Raw genomic sequence first — 6,000 nt, 5'->3', positions numbered from 1 at the left:
GTTCGCCATCTGTTTCTTCCAAATGTCGTCTGATTCTCAAATTGACTGTGTCGGACTGTCGAGTTTTAATTGTCGTCTGCTCTGGTTTGATTTTTTCGTGTCTTGTCTTCCAAGAGGATCTGGGGTGTTATATACCCCTGTCTCTCCCACGTATCTCTTGTTTTCGAAACGATAAATGCTTCCAGGATGCTAGTTTTTCCTGAATTTCCTGAATACTGAGTAATTCGTGATGTCATAAAAACAAGCATGACCCCAAGTCGGACACGTAGCCACAACAACACGCTAAATAAATGTCTGTGCAAATACCCCGACAATACCCTGCCTCCCACACTTATCTTATATCAACGTCACAACACTACTGACCCCACATCACTTCAATCTTGGTCAGTACTTTGGACATAGCAATCCCACCTCCCCGATCCAGTCAGGTAGATACATTTATTAGTAATAACAGTGTTTGCTTTCTATTCTGTTGAAGTAATACATTGAACACATGAGACTTGATTCCGTTTGATCTACAGACATTATCGAGTTCTGTTTATCAAGCAAATCAGATTCCTATGGTCGTAGATGGCGAAATATCGGTGAAATTACATGATTTTGTTGACTGAATAGCAGAAACAGAACCTGGTCTTCCTGAGAAGAGCCAGGACCCCTGTGTTTGCAGGTCAAGGCATCCCACCCACCTTTAAATGCTTACAATCCTATTAATGACTCAGCTGCTCTTTTATGTTGACTTATACCCAATCTAGTAAAAGTCCTCTGGGAGGACTAAAGCATGAGTAAAGCATGAGTATAACTGCTTCTCTCTAGTGTAAAGTTTCTCTGTACACAAGATAAACGACACTCCGAAAAACCTTAATGTGGAAAATCATGAATGTGGAAGTGATTTTGTCCCTAGTTACCTGATATGCTGGCTGTTATATTGTCTGTCAAGTTCGTGAGTGAGTGAGTTTTACGCCGTACTTCCAGCTATATGGCGGCGGGCTGTAAATAATCGAGTCTCGACCAGTCAATCCAGTGATCAAGAGCATGAGCATCGATTTGCGCAACTGGGAACCGATGACATATGTCAACCAAATCAGCGAACCTGAGCACCCGATCTCGTTAGTCGCCTCATACGACAAGCAAAGTCGCCTTTTGTGGCAAGCATGGTTTGCTGGAGACCTATTCCACTCAGATCGATGTTCATGCAGTTGATCACTGGATTGTCTGAACCAGACTTAATTATTTACAGACCTCAGCCATGTAGCGGGAATATTGCTGAATGCGGCGTAAAACTATACTCACTCACTCACTCACTCACTCACTCGTTGTGATGGATGATTATTGTGATGGGTGGATGATTTATTCTGTAGTAAAGTACCTGTTAGTAAGGAGAAAAACACATCAATGGAACTTCCGGCAACATGTTTTTTTGGAATAAGAGGGACTTTTGTTCCTTAAACTTCAATAAACAACATGTAAATACATAGTGTTTACCTTGATGAAGCCATGTTTCCATGATGAAGACAAATAATATTATAATTAATAGTCTTCTGTCAATAGTTAATAAAATTCTAGCTTTCCCCTTAAATAGTATATTCAATTGTTAGCCTTTTTGTTAAAGTGAAAAAAAACCAAAACATTTCCAGCAGTATGTTGTGGGAAATGTGGAACAGTCCATCGCCTGTTAAGGTACCAAGAGAAATATGACTTTGTAAATCTATTTGTCGCAGTTTAATTTCTGTTTCAGCTTTAATTCGTATTCATTTTCCAACAGTGATTCTTTCGTGACCCGTGAAGGTTCGGGGTAGAATCGGCCCTCAGCAACCCTTGCTTGAAATAAAAGACGACTATGCTCGTCGTAACAGGCGACTAATGGGGTCGGGTGGTCAGGCTCGCTGACTTGGTTGACACATGTCATCGGTTCCCAATTGCTCTTAATGTTAATCACTAGATTGTCTGGTCTAGACTCGATTATTTACAGACCGCCACCATAGAGCTGGAATATTACTGAGGGCGGCGTAAAACTAAACTAACTCGCTCACACTTTCGTTCTTAGCTTAAGCTTTGATATAAAACTCCAATTCTACAAGCCATGAAACAAAACGGTCAGTGTTTTCTTTACTCAAGGTTTCAGAATAATAATTCATCATGTCTGATTCCTGCAGGACTGTGATCAAAATTTTCATCGCAGACGTACAATAAAGTTCGTAATATTTGGTCCTTTCGACCTTCCATAATTCTGCCTAACTCTCCCCCTTCAGCGGGTTGTCCCGCTTTGGATATCCACTATTAATGTTTTAAGACAATGACTAACACAGCCACATAACATTGTCATGATACTCAGACGCTATTTGAGTGAGATTTGAGAAAATATTCTCCCCAATAGGACAATGAAATAGATTAAAATTTGTATGTTCTAAACACACATTGTTTCATCCTCAGTCAATGAATGTTACATTTGAATGTTTTCCATCCAGGTGCAGCCAAATTACGGACAACCTTGAATTATAAACAAGCAAGTAAACAACTCAGCTATTTTTCGTAACTTTACAAACAATGTTTTCAACTTCTCTCGAGTTGTTCACAAGTATCCTTCTCTCATCAACGTGATAGACTTTGCCTCTTTTAGTGTTCCCATGCCAACCAAGTAGGTGTTCCTCGAGACGGTTGCCCAGGTAACGACGTGGAACATAACGCTCATTGAAAAGAAGAACATAAGTGATGAAGAGAGTTCTAAGTCCGGACTAGATGGATCTCGTCAAGTTGAATCCGGTTATCTGAAAAATGAAGTTTTTAGATATGTTTGCTCATTGCCATCGTTTGATATCTTTCTACAAATTTCCATCTGGCAAAAATCCCCGCTGTATATCGTAGATAATTATAATTATTTTAACTGGACAATCAACTTTTCTACAAATACACCGTTCTTGAATTTCACATCAGAAATATGCAAATCGATCGACTGAACAAGATTTTCGCCAGAATATTTTATTGGAACAGATTGGTATTTGACGTCTTTGGTGAAAGGACTGTTGTGAATTAGTGAGGGTGAGTTTAGTTTTACGCCGCACTCAGCAATGTTCCAGTTATATGGCGGCGCTCTGTAATATAATCAACACTCAGTCAAATAGTGTCTAAGTATCATGACAATGTTATGTGGCTGTGTTAGTCATTGTCAAGCAACATGAAAAGTGGATATCCAAAGCGGGACAAGCCGCTGAAGGGTGAGTGAGTGAGTTTAGTTTTACGCCGCATTCAGCAATGTTCCAGCATGGGCATTGATCTGGGCAATTGGGAACCCCGTTAGTCGCCTCTTACGACAACATGCATAGGGTCTGTTATGAGTTAGTGAAGGATAGAGTGCGTTAGAACGGTTTATAGATATGTTAAATGGTCACACTTGGTACTTTGCCTTTTTCACAAACCTGATCCAACAACCAGTGTGCATGAATAAAGAAATCCCATTTGCTTACGAGGAGCAGTTGTGAAGCCATAACAGGGAAACGTGTGATATTTTTCTTGTTTAGAGAACCAGACAATCCAGTGATCCGCACCACGAGTATTGATTTGAAGAACCAAATACCCGCTCTTTAGACCTAATCAGAAAGAAATTTGAACAGAACGATCTCAGCATGGGGAAATGTGGGAATCTGGTTTTCTCTCTGATCCTATGAACCACTGTAAAACGTATCACCAAATTATTAAGTACAACGTTTCTTTAAACGCATGCCATTCCAACATTTGCAATGCCTTTGTAGCACCGCGTTGTGCGTTATGCGTTGTGGTATCACGGCCGTCCAAAGACGTACAGTGTCCGAAAGCATATAATCGACACTATAGCATAGGCGTTGTGTACGTAACGTCACTGGTGTAGTCACGTACATGGTATGCCCTCTTTTATAAGAAACCCCAGGATAGCTGAAAATTTGGAATAAACAAAGCTCGTACATAATATTAGCTTTGTATTCCCGTGGAATTTCACAATCCCCTGCACTATTATGTCTGGGTTATTACAAGCAGCCACACATCCACACGTATGCATGTCGTCATATGAGCGAAATATGCTAAGGTACGACGTTAAACCTCACCTCACCTCACCTCACCTCACCTCACCTCACCTCACCTCACCTCACCTCACCTCACCTCACCTCACCTCACCTCACCTCACCTCACCTCACCTCACCTCACCTCACCTTGTACTTAGGTCCTGACAGCATGTGACGTGCAAGAGCTTCGGCGTCAGTGCCCTTGCGGCATTGATCATTTAAACTAGTTACCCTAAATTGTTTAGTTTTTATTCACCTCTTGTTCTGCTGGTTCAACTCACCTATTTGCCACTCTGTTCAAACACTTCGGCTTCAAAGCGTCAGTCCACACTCTTGTGTCTGAGATAAGTTTCTGGTTCAAAAGATAATTGCAGCCAAGGGAGAGGGTGCACACACCAGAATGACGAATCTGGTCTGCTTTCAGGTAACAGCCATGCTTTCAGTCAATAGAAAACGAAACAATGACAACGTTTTTTATAATGACGGTCGAATTCTATCTTATTATTAATTTTATAAACTTAAACCGCTCCAATTACATTGTGCAATTCCGACATTTATGGAACGATTACGAATAAAAGTGCTGGTTTTGCACATGTGTGTGCGATCGTCGTGTTCGTCAGAGGCTACTCTGTTCGAGCTGTGAATCTGTTCTTTATACTAATCTCTCTTGAGGAATTATTCTCATGGAAATATTTAACACGAGCATGTTTTCATTATACATTTACGCCGGCATTAATTGTTCCGAGAGGAACTTAATCCACGTGGAGGTTATCAACACTGGCAAGAGCTTTTAGATGAATGAATTAATCATCTACACGATACACAACTGACATAGGTATTAACACTATGAGTTTGGGTGCGACGTTTGTGTGGCATATACACACAGATAGTCTGGTTGAGATGTTGGCCAGTTTACATACGTGGAGTTTGACGTGTTTAGATATTTGCTTATCCAGGGTGAAGGTGAGGGGTTGGTGCGTGGCGCTAGTGGATAGATGCACTGACCGAGGTAGACAATGTAGTTTTTGTTGTGTGAATGGGTGGCCGTGGACCCGCATTTTGGGCAGAGGTCAAGCTTGTTTTCCTGGCCTCTCACTTTTCCCAATGTTCCGGAAAAAACAGGCATCCTGGAACTTTTCTCTCGGCAACAAGTGTGGTACGTGGTAAAGTAGAGGTATGTAACATTCCCAGATTGTTTGGAGGACAGACAGGGACCAAGATACCAGAACTCAACCATTTGTGTCTTCACACTCGCACGTGTTAAATTCGACTATCTTAGCGTTAAGAAAGTTTCGAAAATGTAGGCCCTGGTCATTGCATGCTGTGGGCGTTCCCCTGCTCCTTACGTCCCTGGTGGAGGGTCACGGGCGTCTGCTGGAAGTCAAAACGTTGATTAAGGGACAGTCTAGTTTCCTGTTTACTGGGTTCCGTCCTATTGCGCAACTTGGCGCTATGACCAGTCTAGAATTACACACACACACACACACATAGCAACCTAACTGACATCCCTTCAAGTGCATATCATTGCAAGTAATTACAATACAAAATCAATACAATTAATACAACATCGCAGTTCAGAAAACAGCTTTACCTGCATGCATACTGTTTTGCATATAGACAACACGAAGGGCAATGTGACAAGTGTAAGCTTTAATCTTGAATTATTTAGGCGGTCGATTGTTCACAATTTATTCCTTCAAACACCTGTTCCAAAGCTTGCAAATCATATGTACATGTGACCAGCTCTCTTCTTCAAAACAACAACTACGCTGGTAGGGGTGAGGGCATTATATTTCTAGGGTAGTCGGTTCAGGAATCCACATTAAATTCCACAATATATTTTAAACCGTCCTGCAATATTTGATCAAAATATCAACAGACATCAAAACATATGATTCCAGGAAAATGATATATATAACAAACAGGTTAACATTTTACAGGTTGTATCAAGTCGATTAAAATATAG

Source organism: Haliotis asinina, chromosome 16 (assembly GCF_037392515.1).
Source record: "Haliotis asinina isolate JCU_RB_2024 chromosome 16, JCU_Hal_asi_v2, whole genome shotgun sequence".
Lineage (NCBI taxonomy): Eukaryota > Metazoa > Mollusca > Gastropoda > Lepetellida > Haliotidae > Haliotis > Haliotis asinina.
The sequence above is the reverse complement of the archived record's forward strand: the minus strand, read 5'-3'. Positions refer to the sequence as shown.